Source organism: Lepus europaeus, chromosome 12 (genome assembly GCF_033115175.1).
Source record: "Lepus europaeus isolate LE1 chromosome 12, mLepTim1.pri, whole genome shotgun sequence".
NCBI lineage: Eukaryota > Metazoa > Chordata > Mammalia > Lagomorpha > Leporidae > Lepus > Lepus europaeus.
The window spans coordinates 15,759,093-15,770,531 of NC_084838.1; positions in this window are offsets into that span (position 1 = coordinate 15,759,093).

Sequence of the window (11,439 nt, forward strand, 5' to 3'; positions counted from 1 at the left end):
TTGCTGCTCAATTCACAATAGCTAAGACCTGGAATCAACCTAAATGCTCATCAACAGTAGACTGGATAAAGAAATTATGGGATATATACTCTATAAAATATTATACAGCAGTCAAAAACAATGAAATCCGGTCATTTGCAACAGGATGGTGGAATCTGGAACACATCATGCTGAGTGAAATAAGCCAGTCCCAAAGGGACAAATATCGTATGTTCTCCCTGATCGGTGACAACTAATCGAGCACCAAAAAGGAAACCTGTTAAAGTGAAATGGACACTATGAGAAATGGTGACTTGATCAGCTCTTGCCCTGACTGTTGATGAACAACTTAATACGTTATCCCTCTTAGTATTTTTTTGTCTATTCTACTTAATACTATTGGTTTAATTCTGTAACAAATACACAGTTATTCTTAAGTGTTGAAACTTAACTGAAAAGTGATCACTGTTAAATATAAGAGTGGGAATAAGAGAGTGAGGAGATGTACAATTTGGGACATGCTCAAGCTGACTGGCCCCAAATGGTAGAGTTAGAAACACACCAGGGGTTTCCAATTCAATCCCACCAAGGTGGCATGTACCAATGCCATCTCACTAGTCCATTTGATCAATTTCTGTTCACAATTGAACATAATGATAGGACTAAGAGTCAAAGGGATCACATAAACAAGACTAGTGCCTGCTAATACTAATTGATAGAATCAAAAAGGAGAGAATGATCCAACATGGGAAGCGGGATACATAGCAGACTCGTAGAATGGCAGTTGTCCTAAACAGCACTCAGGCCTCAGAAACAGCCCTTAAGGCATTTGGATCCTGTTGAAAAGCCCATGAGAGTATTTCAGGCATGGAAAGCCAAAACACTCTGGAAATAAAAAGACCTAAATGAAAGATCTTTGCAAGTGAGATCCCAGTGGAAAGAACAGGTCATCAAAGAAGGAGGTACCTTTCTCTGAAGGGAGCAGAGAACTTCCACTTTGACTATGACCTTGTCTAAATATGATCAGAGTTAGTGAACTCAAAAGGCTCTCATGGCTTTGGCAACTCATGACAAGAGCCTAGGGTGATTACTGAGGCCATAAACAAGAGTGTCAATTTGTTAAGTCAACAACAGGAGTCATTCCTCATGTAGGATCTCTGATCTTAATCTGTCATACATTGTGAATTAATGCTATAACTAGTACTCAAACAGTATTTTTCACTTTGTCTTTCTATGTGGGTGCAAACTGTTGAAATCTTTACTTAGTATATACTAACTTGATCTTCTGTATATAAAGAGAATTGAAAATGAATCTTGATGTGAATGGAAGGGGAGAGGGAGCGGGAAGAGGGAGGGTTGTGGGTGGAAGGGAAGTTATGGGGGGGGGGACTCCATTGTAATCCATAAACTGCACTTTGGAAATTTAAATGCATTAAATAAAAGTTAAAAAAAAACAGTTAAGATTTAGAATCATGTACTACCAGTCAACCAATTACTTTATTGTTTGAAAAATTTTGTTATGGGCTCACTGCTTATCTGTACAATTTTATATTCATTTTGTCAATTTCTACTAAAATGTTGCTGTAATGTATATTGATTTCATTGAAACTAAATACCATTTAGAACGGATTTTGAAATTTATCATTCTAATCCATGAACACAGTATATTGTTATATCAATTTACAGTTTTTTTAATTAAATATTTTATGGTCTTGCCTTGTTTGTCAGCTTAGGGAGTTTGTCAGGACCCAAGAAGAGAAGAACAGTTATTAGGTAATATATATTCACATACTCATTGAAAATAATCAGTATGTGCAACTTTGGGAGATAGAAAAGTGAAAATGTGAAAAGCAGGCCAGCAAGAAACTACCTGGAAAGGCAGGATATGATATTTGGTCATTGGCTAAAGCTTCAACCCATTAAAAGAACTTCTTCTTCAGGAAAACCCTCCCTATTGTTCTTAAGGGCTTTCTGCTGATTGAATAATGTCCCCATAGATCACCTACCATATGCAAGCAAATTGACATTCTGGATAGAGTTCAGTGTTGAAGAGTCAACCATATCAGTATCCTAAATAACATAAGATTTTCACTAGGCACATTTATATCAGCAAAAGTCATTAAAATAAATGCCTGGGTCAATATTCTGGCCTAACATACATGCTTGGAATGCTGTCATCCCAAACTGGAATGCCAGTCCAAGTCCTGGTTATTTCACTTCTGATGCTTCCTACTAATGCTTCTGGGAAAGCAGTGAAAGATGGACCACATGATAGGACACCTGACAGACATGTGAGAGACTCAGATGGAGTTCTTATATCCTTGCTTCAGCCTGGCACATAGCTGGTTGTTAACGCCATTTGGAGAATAACCAGTGCATGGAAGATATCTCTCCCTCTCTCTCACTGACTCTCTCCATCTCTATAGTATTCTGCATTTTTTTTGATTTTTGAAAATTTATTTGTTAAACATCTTTAGAGCCTTTTTATACACTCAGTTAATTTTAAAAAGATTAGCATTAGCTTTACTTGCTGCTTTTTTTTTTTTAATTTTTGACAGGCAGAGTGGGCAGTGAGAGAGACAGAGAGAACGGTCTTCCTTTGCCATTGGTTCACCCTCCAATGGCTGCCGAAGCCAGCACGCTGCGGCCTGCACACTGCGCTGATCCGAAGGCAGGTGCTTCTCCTGGTCTCCCATGGGGTGCAGGACCCAAGAACTTGCGCCATCCTCCACTGCACTCCCGGGCCACAGCAGAGAGCTGGCCTGAAAGAAGGGCAACAGGGACAGAATCCGGCGCCCCGACCGGGACTAGAACCCGGTGTGCCGGCGCCACAAGGCGGGGGATTAGCCTCTTGAGCCACTGCTCCACCAAAAAAGATTAGCATTAGCTTTACATGCTGTTTTATAACTATTGTTTGTGACCAAGTATAAAATAATACATTAAGACCATTTTCACCATGTCAGTCATAAACCATGTTATCTTGAATAAATCAATCCCCTGATTTTATTTTTCCCCTCTTTTTTTAACTTTTATTTAATAAATGTAAATTTATAAAGTACAGCTTATGGATTACAGTGGTTTTTACCCCTGTAACTTCCCTCCCACCCACAACCCTCCCTCTTCCCGCTCCCTCTCCCCTTCCATTCACATCAAGATTCATTTTCAATTCTCTTTATATACAGAAGATCAAGTTAGTATATACTAAGTAAAGATTTCAACAGTTTGCACCCACACAGAAACACAAAGTGTAAAGTACTGTTTGAGTACTAGTTATAGCATTAATTCACATAGAACAACACATTAAGGTCAGAGATCCTACATGGGGAGTAAGTAAGTGCACAGTGACTCCTGTTGTTGACTTAACAAATTGACACTCTTGTTTATGGCCTCAGTAATCACCCTAGGCTCTAGTCATGAGTTGCCAAAGCCATGGAAGCCTTTTGAGTTCACCAACTCTGATCTTAGTTAGACAGGGTCGTAGTCAAAGTGGAAGTTCTCTCCTCCGTTCAGAGAAAGGCACCTCCTTCTTTGATGGCCTATTCTTTCCACTGGGATCTAACTTGCAGAGATCTTTCATTTAGGTGTTTTTTTTTTTTTTCATAGTGTCTTGGCTTTCCATGCCTAAAATACTCTCATGGGCTCTCCAGCCAGATCTGACTGCTTTAAGGGCTGTTTCTGAGGCCAGAGTGCTGTTTAGGACAACTGCCATTCTATGAGTCTGCTGTGTATTCCACTTCCCATGTTGGATCATTTTCTCCTTTTTAATTCTATCAGTTAGTATTAGCAGACACCAGTCTTGTTTATGTGATTCCTTTGATTCTTAGTCCTATCATTATGATCAATTGTGAACTGAAACTGATCACTTGGACTAGTGAGATGGCATTGGTACATGCCACCTTGATGGGATTGTATTGGAATCCCCTGGTATGTTTCTAACTCTACCATTTGGGGCAAGTCAGCTTGAGCATGTCCCAAATTGTACATCTCCTCCCTCTCTTATTCCCACTCTTATATTCAACAGAGATTTGAGGTTCTTTTCCCTGATGGGGAGGCAGGCCATCATGCTGAATTTTGAATAAATATATAAATCTTTTTTTAAATATGCCTGACCATTCTAATGCACTCCCTTGTTTTAGTGACTTCAAGGTAATATTCCACTGATGGGGAATGACATAATATAGTCACACCTGATCTTACAGATAGAAGAGAAGAATGAACGTAAGGACTACTTGGTTGTGGATACACACATATCCAAGTAAAAGTAAGCTTATAACCAATGTATACTTTACAGTTTCTATTCCCTGCTCATTTTGTATTTATTGCTAGAGAAATCGAAACCAAAGGATGACCCTAAATAAGCACCTCAGGCCATAATCCTGTAGCAGGAAGAATAAAGTAACAAAATCAACTATAGTCAAAGAAAATATTTTACAATTTTCATTGCATATATTACCACAAGGAAGATTAGAAAAGTAAGAATTATTTAGAGAGAAAGGTCATGGACCACACAGGACACTAGGCAAATACTCTTCCAGAGACAAAAACCAGAGCCCAAAACAGAAATTTACTTTTCTACCAATAGAAAGAATACTTGCAATTTCTGACAAGTATCATTTCATTATTGCTATGCAATAACTTCAAAGATATGGAATCAACTCCTATATGGCCATCAATTGGTGACAAATTAAATATGGTGACATATAAAATATGGTGGATATACCTGATGGAGTATTACTCATTCATAAAAAAGAGTGAAATCCTGATATTTGCAACAGAGTGGATGACACTGGAGATCATTATGTCAAGTGAAATAAGACAGACAGAAAAACACAAATGCAGCGTTATTTTTGCTGAATTATATTATCAATATAGCAATATACCTTTCTTTTCTCACTTTGGGTCAATAATGTGGTAATAAAATCCCTTTTTTTGGGCAAGCGCCGCGGCTAACTAGGCTAATCCTCCGCCTGCAGCACCAGCACACCGGGTTCCAGTCCCGGTCGGGGTGCCAGATTCTGTCCCGGTTGCCCCTCTTCCAGGCCAGCTCTCTGCTATGGCCCGGGAGTGCAGTGGAGGATGGCCCAAGTCAATGGGCCCTGCACCCACTTGGGAGACCAGGAGAAGCACCTGGCTCCTGCCTTCGGATCAGCGCGGTACGCTGGCCACAGCGTGCTGTCCATTGGAGCATGAACCAATGGCAAAGAAAGACCTTTCTCTCTGTCTCTCTCTCTCTCACTGTCCACTCTTCCTGTCAAAAAAAAAATCCCTTTTTTCATGAAAAAATTATAAACATATGTATGGACATAATATCTACATATGAAATAGATATGGAGAAATGCTAAAAGTTATTAAATGTTAAAATAAATTTAAAAATATTTCTAGGAGCACAAAACAAAGGACAGAAAAGTCATAGTATACCCCATAAACATATATAATTATCGTTACTGAAATATTTTAATAAAAATAATAAAAATGAGATCACCGTCCACGCTTCCTCAAAAAAGAAACTGAAATAGAATTTTTAAGTATTAAAAGATAATGAAACCTAAAAATACATGTTCATTAGACTAACAATAGATTTTTCAGCAGAAACCTTACAGGTAAGGAGGGATTGGAATGGCACCATCCAAGTTCTGAAAGAAAATAACTACCAACAGAAACTATTTTTCCAATGAAGTTACACTTCATAACTGAAAGAGAAATAAAGACTTTCCTAGACAAGCAAAAGTTTAGGGAATTCATAACTTATCAGACAAGTCTCACAAAATTGTACTTAAGGGAGTTCTACTTATAGAAGCAAAAGAAAGATAACCATCATAAAAACAAGTGAATGCATAAAACCCACAAGAAAAACAAAACAAAAAAGGATATTCAATATAAATAATTTTAAATGACATGACAAAACCATTACTTATCAATGATAACCTTGAATATAAATAGACTGTTTCCAAATTGAATGATAGAAATTGACTGAATGGATTAAAAGACAAGATTCATTTGTTGTTGTTGTTGTTTTCTTTTTCCTCTTTTGCTTCAGTATTACGTCTCCATCCTGTTGGCTTAGGTTGTGGTTTTGGCAATTCACCCTCTGTTCCCACTATTTATGGAATTTGGCTTGGCTTGTTTCAAGTGTAGTTTTTGATGTTAGAAACAATATGTTGGGACTGCCACTGTGATGGAGTGTGCTAAGCCTCCATCTGTGGTGTCAGAATCCCTATTGGCGCCAGTTCAAGTCCGGCCGCTCCTCTTATGATCCAGCTCTGTGCTATGGCCTGGGAAAGCAGTAGAAGTTGGCCCAAATCCTTGGGCCCCTGAAACCTGTGGGAGACCTGGAAGAATCTCCAGGCTGCTGGCTTCTGATCAGCCCAGCTTTGGCCATTGTGGTCATTTGCGAATGAACCAAAGGATGGAAGACACACTCTCTCTCTTTCTCTCTCTCTCTCTATTTCTTTACCCCTACCTCTGACTCTCTCTAACTCTGCTTTTCAAATAAATAAATCAATAAATCTTAAAAAAAGAGAAACAATATGTTTCATGTGCCTCTTCAGTGTAAATTTTTCTATTTTAACATTTTATTTTTATTAATATATGCAGAACATATTTCACATATTTCATAGATAGAATTCTGAGAACACAACCTTAATTCTCTCCCTCTTCCTTCCTCAATCCCTCCTTCTTCCTCTCTTCTTTTTCCTTTAATTTTGGCAATAACATACTTTCAAATTAGTTTATTATCTCAGGCTTAATTAATCACTGTCATGCTCAACAAGCAAAAAGTAGAAAGACAACTGTTCTACAGGAATATAGACAAGTGCTATCAACAATAATCAAATCATAAGACATCAGTTTAATCCTTAAACTTTTTTTTATTTGTTTGTTTCTTTATTCCATACAATCACCACTATAAATCAAGGAAAATACATGATATTTGTCTTTCTGGAACAAATAAGCATAATGGTTTCCAGTTGCATCATTCTGTTTTCAGAAATCTTTTTGATGGTTGAGTAGCATTTGATTGTATGTATTTATCACATTTTCTTTATCTAGTCATTAGTTGAGGAACATCTGTGGTGATTCCATATCTGTCTCAGCTATTTTGAATTGAGCTGCTATAAACATGGAGGTATAAAACTCTTTCATATGCTGATTTCATTTCATTTGTATAAATTCCCCAGAGTGAGATGGCAGAGTCAAACAGTGGATCTATTTTTAGATTTCTTAGGAATCTCCATGCTGTCTTCCCTACTGGTTGTAGCAATTTGTAGTCCCACCAAGGGTACGTTTTTCTCCAGATCCTTACCAATATTTATTTATTTATTTATTTTTGGATGATAGCCATCCTAACTGGTGTTAAATGATACCTCATTGTGGTTTCTGTTTGCATTTCCCTGCTGACTAGTGATCTGAGCATTTTGTGTGTGTGTGTGTGTGTGTGTTTGATGGGCATTTACATTTAATACTTTGAAAGATGTGTATTTGTTTCTATTGCCCATTTCTAACTGGATTGTTTATTTGTTGTTGTTCAGTTTCTTGTGCTCCTTATATAGTCTGGATATAAATACTTTATCAGATGCATAATTTGTAAATATTTTCTCCTATTCTGTTGATTGCCCCTTTGTGTTGTTTCTTTTAATGTGCAGAAACTTCTTTGTATTTTTTTTAACTTTTATTTAATAAATACAAATTTCCAAAGTACAGCTTATGGATTACAGTGGCTTTCCCCCCCATATCTTCCCTCCCACCCACAACCCTACCATCTCCGGCTCCCTCTCCCCTTCCATTCACATCAAGATTCATTTTCAATTCTCTTTATATACAGAAGATCAAGTTAGTATATACTAAGTAAAGATTTCAGCAGTTTGCACCCACACAGAAAAACAAAGTGGAAAGTACTATTTGAGTACTAGTTATTATAGCATTAATTCACATTGCACAACACATTAAGGTCAGAGATCCTACATGGGGAGTAAGTAAGTGCACAGTGACTCCTGTTGTTGATGTAACAAAATGACACTCTTGTTTATGTTGTCAGTAATCACCCGAGGCTCTTGTCATGAGTTGCCAAGGCTATGGAAGCCTTTTGAGTTCACTGACTCCAATCTTAGTTAGACAGGGTCATAGTCAAAGTGGAAGTTCTCTCCTCCCTTCAGAGAAAGGTACCTCCTTCTTTGATGGCCTGTTCTTTCTGCTGGGATCTCACTCACAGAGCTCTTTCACTTAGGTCTTTTTTTTTCCAGAGTGTCTTGGTTTTCCATGCCTGAAATACTCTCATGGGCTCTTCAGCCAGATCTGAATGCCTTAAGGGCTGTTTCTGAGGCCAGAGTGCTGTTTAGGACATCTGCCATTTTATGAGTCTGATGTGTATCCTGCTATGGAAGTTTCTTTTATTGATGTAATCCTACTTGTCTATTTTTGCCTGTACTTCTGGAATCTTATTCAAGAAGTCGTTACTTATGACAGTCTCTTACACCATTTTCTCCTAGTTTTTTGATTGTATCAAGTACATTGTTATTTGATTTTTTATACACACACACACACACACACATATATATATATATATATATATATATATATATTTGGCAGGTAGAGTTATAGACAGTGAGAGAGAGACATAGAGAAAGGTCTTCCTTCCATTGGTTCACTCCCCAAATGGCCGCTATGGCTGATGCTTGCAGATCCAAAGCCAGGAGCCAGGTGCTTCTTCCTGGTCTCCCATGTGTGTGCAGGGGCCCAAGCACTTGGGCCATCCTCCACCACCCTCCTGGGCCACAGCATAGAGCTGGACTGGAAGAGGAGCAACCGGGACTAGAACCTAGTGCCCTTTTTTTTTTTTTAATATATATATGGCAGGTGTGAGGTAGGGATCTTGTTCCACACTTCTCCAGGTGGAGATCCTGTTTTCCCAACATCATTTGTTGAAGAGTGTGTCCTTTCTTATGGGGTTATTCTACTTGTTTATCACATATTGGTTTGTTTTAAATGTGTACATTTATTTCTAATGATTCAATTTGCTTCATTGGTCCACATTTATAATTTTTTCACAGGTATCAGTCTGTTTTATTTTTACAGCCCCTTGTGATATACCTTGAAATCATGAAAAAAATATTGCTAGGTTATAAATAGTGGATAAATTCAAATTTACAAGGAAGTGTTCGCACAATAAATAGATTATATGTCTAACATTTCATACATGTTAATTATTTATTTAATGACTTTCCAGCACTTGGAGTGACATCAATTTCTTTTTCCCCCAATCTGGCTATTATTCATATTATTCAATCTAGCTAATACTAACAATTACTTATATCAAAGTCTTGAAAAACTAGAAGACATGGGTCTGGCGCTGTGGCTCAGTGGGTGAACGCCCTGGCTTGAGACACCAGCATTCCATATGGGCTCTGGTTGGAGACCTTCTGCTCCACTTCCTATCTAGCTCTCTGCTGTCGCCTGGGAAAGCAGTGGAAGATGGCCCCAGTCTTTGGGCTCCTGTATCCCTGGGGGAGACCCAGAAGAAACTCCTGGCTCCTGGCTTCGGACTGGCATAGCTCCAGCCATTGTGGCAGTTGGAGAGTGAACCATTGGATGGAAGACCTGTCGTTTCTCTGCCTCTTCTCTTTCTACGTGGCTCTGACTTTCAAATAAAAATAAATAAATCTTTTTTTTTTTTAAAGAAAAATTAGAAGATGTAAAATCAAGCAAAACTCTGTGTTGGGAGAAATAGAAAATAATTGGTGGGAAGCATAAAAACAGAATTAGAGCTTGGTCATCTAGGAGACAGAGGTATAGGAAATTAGGAAGACATCTGAAATGGCCAGTGCCCATTTGTTCACCTGAGTAGTCATTCTATGGATGTTTATATTCTTACTCAAACTTAGCAGAAAACAAGATTTCAACAACTCTATTTCCTTTTTGAAATCTTATTGAAAAACTCAGTTTCCATACAAGAAAATAAAAATCTAACATTTAAAAAACACAAGATCTTATGATATAGTACCTAAAAAAATGCAATACACAAATAAGGACAAAAATATAATGAAAGTGAGAGAATGTGAAAGATATTCTACACAAACTGAAATGAAAAGAGTACAGGAATGGGCACTGGTTCGAGTCCTGGGTGCTCCACTTTCAATCCAGCTCTCTGCTATGGCCTGGGAAAGCAGTAGAAGATGGCCCAAGTCCTTGGGCCCCTACACCAGCATGGGAGAGCCAGAAGAAGCTCCTGGATCCTGGCTTCAGATTGGCACAACTTCAGCCTTTGCAGCCATATGGGGAGTGAACCAGTGGATGGAAACCTCTTTCTCTGTATCTCTTCCTCTCTCTCTCTGTAATTCTACCTTTCAGATAAATAAATGAATCTTTAAAAAAAAATAAAGAGTGCAGGAGTAGTTATAATACACAAAACAGACTTTAAGAGAAAAACTGTAAAAGGAAACAAAGTCATGGTAAAATGATCAGGGGATCAAGAGATTAATTCAATGAGAAGGTATGACAATTGTAAATGTATATGCATCCACAAATACTGTTAGATTTAAAAAGAGAGAGAGATAGGTTCCAATAAGATAATGATGGGGTATTTCAACATACCTTTTTGTCAATGGACAGATCATCAGGAAAAAAAATCAGTGAACAAATACCACAGTTAAATTACACAATAGTGCAAATGGACCTAACAGACATTTACAGAGCATTCCATCCAGTAGCTAAAGAACTCTTTTCGTGAGCATATTATATGCTTTCTAGGACAGACCAATAAAAAAAGTTTCAAAAATGAAAAAAAAATTCAAGATCATATGTATATTCCTGACTACAATCTAATCATATTAGAAATTAGCAAGTCAGAAAGTATAGGGATTACATAAATGCTGAACAACCTGATGCTGAATAAACAATGTCATTGAAGAAATAAAAAAGAAAATGTAAAAATTCCTTAAAACCTATGAAATTAATGAACAAAATCCCAATATTATGAAAGCATTATTTGTAGGGAAGGTAATAGCAATACATGACTATATAAAAATAAAGATATCAAAGAAAGTAGCTTATTATGCATCTCAAGGGCATGAAAAATGAAGGAATAACCAAATGATAAATCAGTAGATGGAAAAAAGCAAATATCAAAGAAACATGAAGTAGAAACTAAAAAGAAAATGCAAAACAGCAACATAACACAGCTGTTTTTTTAAATAAATAAAAGTGAAAAACCTTTTTCTAAACTATGAAATTCAGAGAAAATACTTGAGTCAACAAAATATGTGATACTACAACTGATAACACAGAACTACAAAGAATCATTAGGAATGATGAACAACTATATACTACAAACTGGAATAAGAGTACATTTTTGGATACATGAAGCTACTAAAATTGAACCATGAAGGCACAGAAAGAAGAAAGAAAGAATGAATGAGATTAAATTAGATAAAACAGAGCTAAATCTATCAGTAACAGGTAATTAGAGTC